This window comes from Lissotriton vulgaris, chromosome 4_1 (genome assembly GCF_964263255.1).
Source record: "Lissotriton vulgaris chromosome 4_1, aLisVul1.2, whole genome shotgun sequence".
NCBI lineage: Eukaryota > Metazoa > Chordata > Amphibia > Caudata > Salamandridae > Lissotriton > Lissotriton vulgaris.
Genome location: NC_141691.1, coordinates 2,027,845,678 through 2,027,855,917, shown reverse-complemented (window position 1 = coordinate 2,027,855,917; position 10,240 = coordinate 2,027,845,678).

Genomic DNA, 10,240 nt, shown 5'->3' with positions numbered 1-10,240 from the left:
CGCCTGCTTGAAGCAGACGTACAGCTTGACGCAGCTTTGGGGAGATAGGGCACCCCAGAGCATTGATGGAGCTGTGCCATCGTTGCGACGCAACTCCAGCAATATGCCGCCCTTACGGCACAGATGCGTAACGCTTTGGTGACGTTTTGGGACCATGGTGCGCCGCATTGTAATTACGGCGCACCATGGGTGATAGTGACGTGGCGCACAATTACTGGCGCATCCCTGCTACTTTGCAGGGATGCGCCAGTAATTAAACATCTGAACCTTAGTGTGTAGCATTACGCAGTTCTTTAAACTACACTCATACATAATTTCACAGGCCAATGAAATGAACACAAAATCGGAAACAAATAAGCATAGTAGCAACACTAATGAGAAGGAGAGCAGTGTACCTGAAATGCACAGAAGATTTTGAAATATAATATACCTACAATGTAATGAGCAGCATTATTGCTCTTGGAAAAAAAAATTGCACTATAATAACACAGCAGGAGAAAACAGAGTAGTAAAGAAATAGCTACTACTACTACTCACCAAGCCCGGGGATCTCGAGGCCAAGCAGGTCGAGCAGATCTCGTTCACAGGTCAGGACATCCGTCCAGCGGTGGGTGGCCTTATTGTAGGTGCGCTGGACCCGAGAGTGGTGGTACATGGCCCGGCACACCTTATCACACCGCTTCCGGCGATCCCGCATCCCGTACCCGCCTCCGATCTTGCCGCCTGCCATTATGGTCCTGGGGAGGTGGCGCTGTACATAGAACAGTAGTGCGCCCACCTCCTCCGGGCTGAAAATCTCCCGGGGTGCGACTGTCTCCCCCCTCAAACGCCCGCACGGGAGCTGGTCACGGGGTGCAGGACCCTTCCCCTTCTCGGGATGCTTCCCGGCTCCCTTCACCATGGTCTGGGCGGAAAGGAATAAAGAAAAAAGAATAGGGAAGAGAAGAAAAGAAAAGAGTTTAAAAAAGTAGTTTAAAATTAACAAAAAGTAGTAGTAAACACAAAAATATAGGGCTAGAAAAATAGAGGGGTAGATAATAAGTAAAATAGATAAAAAAAACTTCAAACAAGCAAAGGATGGCACAGATTTAGAGAGGATACAAGAAGCATGCCCAGAACCATAGCAATGAATGAGAAACAAGGTGGCCGCGCCCGTTCAAGACCGCGCGGGTTAGTTCTCGCGAGATGTTCCTCGCGAACACTCGCGAAATTGTACTTGCGAGCTGCACACTTTGCGAGATTACACTTCGCGCACGGAAACGGAAATACGTCATGCAAACAAGATGGCCGCGCCCTTGAACGACCGCGAGGGTAACTTCGTGCCTTGCGCTACAAGCGGCTCACGAAAACGCACAAAACCTTGCGAACTAACACGCCGCAAAAAAAGAAATCGCATATTTGCACGAATTTGCGGCTTCCGAATCCGATCTCGTGTGTGTTCGCGCCCCGCGAATCCTGTGAAATTGCAGAAAAACGAGTTTTGCAAAACTGAAAGCAATCAGCAGGTGCAAGAGTTCAAACTCATCATTAGTAACAATTCACTGTAGTGCTTCCTGACTGGGGCCCCTCCAGAGTTCAGTTGCTAGTTGCAACAATTGTATGACCCTGCTCTGACCCTCACAGCAGGCTCATAGAATAGCTAGAAGTATGCCACAAAGGTCCTGGAAAAAAAAATTGCACTGCAACAGAAAGCAAATTACTGATAATGAAGCAGGTGCCAGACCTGGAATTCTAAAACAGTGACACATTAATAAACTAACCCCAAATTAATTCATGTCAGTTGAAGCAGGGCAGGTGTGCTTGCTTTTCCCCCCCATCATCTACAGTGATGATGAACCAGAGGGTGGCATTGATGTAACAGACGGTGGCATGGGTCAAAGAGAGGGTGGCAGTGGGGAAACAGAGGGTGCTGGGAGGCTGTGATGATGAACCAGACGTAGAAACAACATAGTCGCGACCGTTGCGAGCCGACAAGTAAGTTCGCAATTGCGAACTAGTACCAAATCCTCGCAAACTGGCAGGAACCCTTGCGAACACAAAAAAAAATCCCCAAATTCACGAGAATTCGCGGATTTTGCAGATTGCGAGTTCGCAAATTCGCAAAATGCACGAACGCCAGATTCGCAAAATTCGCCCATGCTTATTCAGGATACAACGTTCAACCCTCTGACCCAACTCTTAATCAGCCTAGACGTGGAAAGTCTTTATACAAGCTTACCTCACGATGAGACACTCCTGATCATCGAAGAAGTTCTATTCTCCACGCAATGGAAATACCAAACTCCAAGAGTTCTGGTATTAGAATGTATTTCATTGGCACTGCAGAAAAACTTTTTTCAATACAAAACAACAATCTATCAGCAGTGCCATGGTACTAGCATGGGCAGTACTTTTGCTCCAAGTCTGGCTGGACTCTATGTGCACCACCTCGAAACTACCAAGATCCTTCACAACCAGAACCCTTACAGATCCAATATCAAATGCTGGAGAAGGTACATAGATGACATCCTGGTCATATGGGAGGGTGACCGACAATCCTTTTTCAGAGGAAGGTATAGGAGAAAGAGAAGACCCCGGAGGAGCCAACCAAAAAGAAAAGGAAAAAGAGAGAGAAACACAACGAGACACCAGGAGTTCAGCCCTCAAGAAGGGAACGGAGAAACCAAAGAAGAAAGTAACTTAGTAATCAACATTTCTTCTTATACTCTGACCAAACAAGAAGAGTTGGTACTACAAAAAGCAGGGTTTAACTACAAACGAAACAACAAACACACCAATATGACCAATAAAGAATACGCTATTCTCAAAAATTTAGCCAACAAAGTTGAAATTACTTATCAGTCCGCAGATAAAGGGGGAGCCCTCGTGCTGATGGATACCGAGTTCTATCGGTCACAAGTAAAAGAACATCTTTCTGACACCAACACGTACAGTGCCATACAATACAACCCACTGGTCAATTTACAGAGATGTTAATGAACATTGTATCAGCAGCTTTTGATGATGGCATTATCAACCAAAAAACTGTGAAATTCTTGACTCCAGACAATCCCAGAACACCCAACATGTACATGCTGCCTAAAGTGCACAAGAGTTTGACTCAACCGCCCTTCAGACCCATTGTTTCCACCAGAGGGAGCATTCATGAAGCTACAGGCAAGTTCATTGACAGATATTTGCAACCGCTAATTCAATCTTCACGCACTTACGTAAAGGATACCACAGATTTTTTTCTAAAAATAGGTGATATTTTTTTTTCAGAACAAGACTTTATTTGGCTGTGTTCCATAGATGTGAAATCTTTATATACCAGCATACCACATGACCTATGGCAACATTCCTCAGGCCTTAGTCCTTTTGGATTTGTCCGCTGCGTTTGACACGGTCGATCATACTATTCTTCTTGACCGTGTCAGCGCAGCGGGCATCCAGGGCGTTGCCCTCTCTTGGATCGCGTCCTTTCTGCAGGGACGCTCACAGGCAGTCCACCTCTCCTCCTTCTCGGCTCCTTCCCTCCCGGTCACGTGTGGGGTACCTCAAGCCTCCTCTCTTTCCCCCCTCCTCTTCAATCTCTATATCCGCCCCCTTATTTCCTCTCTTCTTGAGCTGGGGGTCTCAGTGTATAATTACGCTGATGAGCTCCAGCTCGTCTTTGATCTATCCTCCCCCACTCACTCTCTTCCCAAGCTCAGGTCAACTCTTGTCTTTATTTCTCAGTGGATGAGCTTCAATCATTTGAAGCTCAACCCTGACAAGACAGAGCTTGTCCTCACGGGCGGCCCCTCTAACCCTTGGTCCTCTGTCCACTGACCCCTTTCTTTTGGTCCTCCACCTTCCCCGGTCCCCTCTGTTCGGACTTTGGGCATCAAGGTCAGCAATGACCTCTCGATGCACGCACACATTAGTTCTGTTGTATCCTCTTGCTTTCTCTCCCTCCGCCTCATCCGCAAGATCTCCCGGTTTTTTTCTGTTCATGCCCTCAAAGTTATCATCACTGCCCTTATTACATCCCGCCTGGATTATGGTAATGGCCTGTATGTAGGCATCCCTGCCTACGAGACCCGTCGTCTCCAGGCCATCCAGAACTAGGCGGCCCGTCTTGTCCTTCGTTTACCTAAGTTCTCCCATATCACTCCCGCCCTAAAAACCCTTCACTGGCTCCCCGTTCAGTTCAGGTCCCAGTTCAAACTTGCCTGCCTGGCCTTTCGGGCACAGGCCCGGTCCGCTCCTCTCTTCATCAATTCTCTGATCTCTTCCTATGCCCCTCCCCGCTCCCTCCGATCTTCCTCCCTCTCTCTTCTTCACGTTCCCCGCTTCCGTAAGTCCCGCACAGGGGGCACCCGCTTCTCTGTGCGTGCTCCGCAAATCTGGAACTCTCTTCCCCTCTCTATCCGCTCCATTCCCATTTTTTCTCATTTTCGGAAAGCCCTCAAAACTTTTTTCTTTCTTCAGGCTTTCCCGGGCTAATCTCTCTCGCACCAGTTAGGCAGTTACCGATGTGTTCCTCAGCGCCAGGAAGCCGCTTGGCCACAGAGCGCTTTATAAATTTCTTTTTCATTTCATTTCATTTCATTTCATTTCATTTCATGACCTTGGTATGGAAGCCATTGAGAAAATTTTGGTGCATTCTGATTTAGACCTGCAATTTCAAATTTTCATTATGCAATTGATGCATTTCACCTTATACCAGAGTTATTTTTCATGGGAGGACCAGTGCTATATACAGTTGTCCGGTAACTCTATGGGCAACTGTGCTGCACCGGTCTATGCGAATGCCTTCATGAAGTACTTTGAAGAGAACCAAATCTTGAACCGCAATCCTTGGGATACACATGCCATTATTTTTTTAAGATATATTGACGATATCTTTGTTCTATGGCAAGGAGATCTAGATCCTTTACAGACAGCTTTGACACAGTTGAACCTCATCAATGATCGGATTCAATTTACGTATGAGTTCAGTCAGGAATCCATTACCTTTTTGGATGGCAAAATTAGCCGCAGTGGAAATCGTCTGGAAACCGACTTGTTCAGGAAATCAACAGACTAAAACAATACCTTGCACTATAGGTCTTTCCACCAGATGGCCTTGAAGAATCACTTACCGTACTCTCAACTTCTACGGGTTAAAAGGATTGTTTCAGAACCCAATAAATTTCAGGAACAAGCTATCGACATGATCAATCGCTTTTAAGACAGGGGCTATCCCAAGTCAATCTTGCAGAATGCTAAAGATCGTTGTGACAAACTGAGCTGACATGAGACATTACATTCTACACAGAAGGATACCATAAAAGGACCTGTGGTTGTTTCAAAATACTCTCAAGTCTCTGGAGCATATAAAGCATCTATCTTGAAACATTGGCCTATCATCAGCAGAGAAGTCGACTTCAAACAGATCTTCAAAGAACAACCACTTTTTGCATACACCAGGGGGAACAACTTGAAAGATATCATCACTAGACCCAATCCATCAATTTATGTTACATACAAGGGTAACCAACCATGCCTCAATTGCAAAAACTGCAACAATTTGATCAAGGGATCTACTATGAAACATCCAATGAAAGGGACGAACATAAATTTTAGGTTCAATGCCACGTGCGAGACTGAAAATGCAATTTATATCATCAAATGCCCTTGCGGCTTGATCTATACTGGAAAAACATCTCGTAAACTGAAAACGAGAATTAATGAACATAAAAGCAATATTCGGACTGAAAACACCAAATCCAACGTGGCAATACACTTCAAAGACAACAGACACAATATAAGTCAACTTAGATTTGCTGCTGTTGAAGTGGTGGAGAAGCGTGAGGGCAGAGACAATAATAACTTTCTTCTGCAACGCGAAAATCACTGGATTAAATTTCTGCAATCTGCCAAACCACATGGGTTAAATGACCGGATGGAATTTTCTTGTTATTTGTAATTCACTTGTCATATTGGTCAACATCCACACATTCATTTTTTATCATGTATCTTTTATTACTGATTTACTGTTTTGCTGAAACCTTTTCCCATCATTTCGTGTATTGTAAAGATCTCGTCTTTTTTCTATTTTCACCCGGAGTACTACACTCCACTCCAACATGGCCACCATTCCCTGTCCACTTTCTATGCGCACGTCACTTTGCATTTTAAATACACATGCGTCATTGACTAACTTTCATTCGTAGCGTAGGACGCACAATGTTGTGGGATCTCTCCACGCCTAATCTTTGGTGAGTATTTTCTTCTAATGCTGACACACACTTTGTTACACCCTGGTTCGTTAACCACACCGTGGCTATTTAGGTTACAATCACGTTGAGTGTCATTGACTTTACATACATATTTCTGTTCGGCAACAGGGTTGCCTTTACCGGGTTTTCATTTCTGTTTTTCCTTTCACGGTTTCACCCTCCCACCTTATGTTTTACGTTTAGTCACCCACACAACGATATAATTTCACGTTTTTCACCTATCTATCCCGTTTATGTGACCGCCGCACTTTCTGTTTTACTAGTTGTCACGCATTTTGGAATCTGTAATGTATTGAGTAGACATTTTTGGCATTTTCAACAAGGACTATATTTGTATTATTTGTATCATTTACAGACTTCCCCTGATGAAGGATTTGATCTGAAATGCATTGGGTGATGTTAAAGATGAATTGAACATTGTGTATCTGGAATGATACTTGGAGTAATAATTCACCTTGATGAACTTAAAAACATGTGAATAATAACATGGAATAAATATTCGTGATTATCAAGGATATCACAAAATGAACTAAACTTATTGGATTATTTCGTTCAAAACTTTTCGTGCGTTTTCAGAGGTTGTGCCTAGAGAGTTGACACTCACACTGGGTGTCAAGGACCGTTTACTGATTACCACACTTCTGTCAGGAAGTGATATCTCCAGTGCACGCCACAAATTTTCATTTGGATTAACAGTGGTGTGCGTAATCCCAATAACTTTTTCGAAGGTACATAGATGACATCCTGGTCATCTGGGAGGGTGACCGACAATTTGTACAAGATTTCGAAGTATGGCACAATAACCGGAACACCTTCCTGAAATTCACGAGCTCTGTCTCCGACCACACGTTGGTTTTCCTGGATCTAAACATACATGAAGAAGGAGGGCGTTTGAAAACAACCACCCATTTCAAACCGACATCCAGGAATTGCCTGCTAAGGTTTGATAGTTTTCACCCCCGGCACCTGCGAGAAAACTTACCATACGGACAATTTTTGCGCTTAAGGCGTAACTGCACAGATGTGTCAGACTTCAGACTACAGGCCAGTGATCTGAAAGAAAAACTTAAACTACGAGAGTACCCGATCAAAATCATTGACAAAGCGATGAAGGGAGCAAAAAATAATAACAGAGAGGCACTACTGGATGAGCGACAAAAAGAACCAAATGAAGGCAGACGACCAATCTGTGTGACGATGTACATCACCATGTCCAACGAAGTGTCTAAGATCGTCAACAAACATTGGAGTATACTGACATGTGGCAACCTGAATTTGGAAAAACCAATGTTCGCTCAACGAAGAGGACGCAATCTCACAGACATGTTGGTGCATACCAGACCAAAACCGACATCCTTGGCCATACAACCATCCATAGGAGTACAAGGCCATTTTCCCTGTGGGAACTGTAGCAGTTGCCATCTCACTCAGAAGAGCACAAGACTAACGTTCCGCAATGGCACAACTTGGGAACAAACGTGGTCTAACTTATCAAATGCCCCTGCAATCTTGAATATGTAGGCATGACCACAAGGGCAATAAAAACACGAATGAATGAGCACAAAAGTAACGTGCGCTGTAAGAAAAGCACCACTAAAATGGCCACACATTACCTTACAGCACAACATTGTGTTAATGATTTAAAATGGACAATCATTTAGCAACTACCTTCTGAGGACGGTCTGTTTTTAAAAGAACAAAGATGGGTATTCCGCCTTGGCACCCAGTTAACTGGATTGAATGATGAGGTGCCTTGGGGGCAACTATCCAACTAATATGCCGTCCTAAGAAATTTCAGCCAGATGCAGGATTGTATATATATGATACATATCAAATCAACGAGTCTCACTGATCGTTTTAAATAACTGTAACCACCCAGGTACTACTCCCACCATAACCAAAGACTATACTGCCATCAATAATATTTGGTTTTGATTGGTCTGTTTATATGTTTCCTCCACACATGCCTGCCAAAATCCCCAAAAAAGAGACACATTGCCTCGGAATATGACCTCGGCGCAACTACGCATGCGTAAAAAACCACTGTCACTGAAAACGATCGCTTGGCTGCAACACGCATGCACTAAGGATTACTACTGGATCCTTGCGCATGCGCACCAAACAACTGCTCGCGTGTAGCGACGCTTGTCGATCGCAAGTCCGTTCTGACACACAAAGCTGCAATATGTATGGCCAAAGATCGGATGTTCCAAACAAGGGCATTCAATTAACTACAAACAGCGGAACACCCATGTTTGGCCATGTAAACATTTCCGCTCAATTAAGTACAGGGTATAAATAGCGAAAACCCTGTGATCACCTCACTTCAGCGGAGCAGCATGTGGGGTAAGGCGGAGATTACTGTGTCCCGATCCTGTGAGTATAGAACCTGAAACAACCATACGAACTAATTTCCTAAGTAAGTGAGAATGTACTTTTACACCTGCATTACTTCTCACTACAGATTGCAAAAAAGCAACACCCCAGACGTCCCTATTGCTCATGAAGCAAGCACGCAAGCTTCATAAGTATGACAACTATTGCCAATAACTCCTAGTGTTTATGTTTTCTGTGTTGTATGTGATGTTAGTACTTTTTCTTTTACAGGGCTTATTATAAGCAAAATGGTGAGGTTCCAGGTGACTGCACCTGCTTGAACTACCCGATACATGGGTAACCATTAGTTTATTTCTCTTTTTGTCTTTCTACGGGTCATTGAGCTTGTAGCAGACCGCTGTAGGCACATTTAGCCTAATAAATTCACTTTTTTACAAAACATACATTGATATTTATCTAGAAATACGTGAGTAAGGTGGGGAAGTTGTGCCCCCGTCCTGAAGAAGGAGCTTGCCTCCGAAACATGTCGACGCACACCAGAGGTCCTGTTCTTTAATACAACAGATTCGACCTCACACTGCACCCTTTTAATAGTACCAGCCAGAGTTTAGAATACATTTTTTCCCCATATACTCATGCGCCAGGTACTTTTTAAACCTTCACCACATCCCACCACTCACTTGTAAAAACACCCCACACACATGCACTACATATAGTCATTAACTATAAGTGCTCCTGTGTAGCCGTTGGTCGCAGCACGCCGCATCCCGTTAGAGGGGTGCGAAGAACCCGATGATGAAGCATGACACCAAGGGGCCTGTTGGTGTGTGAGGGGTATTTTACAAAACACTAAGTGCTCCAACATTTGTTGAACACTTCAACCCACTTACAAGTTGGATTCTCCTTGTTTAATAAGTATCTCTGTGGAGCAAGAATACAATCCCTATTTGCTCTACCTCCCCCTTTTGTTTTTGTATCTTCCCTGTTTAGACATCAGTGGGCGTCAGTCCTGGTGTCCGTCGGGCGACCACCGTCTGTGTATCCCACTGTGAACCATCTATGCAGTTTTGTGGACTCCGCAGGTCTCAGATTCCTTCAGCTTAGTAGAGACGTTCCATCTGATGAGTTCCAGGTTGACTCTGCACGTCTCGGACTCCTTCTGCTTAGCAGAGATGTCCCATCTGCTTAGTTCCAGGTTGACTCTGCTTTTCTTGGGACCTGTGTGAAGTTAAGGTACTGTTTGCTGTTGTGTTGAGTCTGATTGTGCCATTTTCCGTCATCTCTCGACCCGTTCCTTTTCCACATCCAGTCCCGAATGATGACACAGTGGAATGTGGTCATTGTGCCTTGTGAGGGTGTCATTGCATGTCTGATGTTTGTTGTGCTGGCAGCGTTCTTCCATCAGAGTGTGAAGTGTCCCTGGCAATGGCAGCAGCAGCGTGTCCGACATCTGACTTGTCGTCAGCGTTCTTCCTGGAAAGTGTGGTTTATTTCCATGACAACGGCAGCAGAGATCAGTGTTTTTTTTCACATCTGTCGTGAAGTGTTGCTTGCGAGTGCTTCACTAACAAAGATTACATTTTTATTTTGTGCCTGTGGGAAAGAAAATACTGTTGTGTGAAGAACATGGAGTAACAAAAATGACAAGGTTGAAGAAA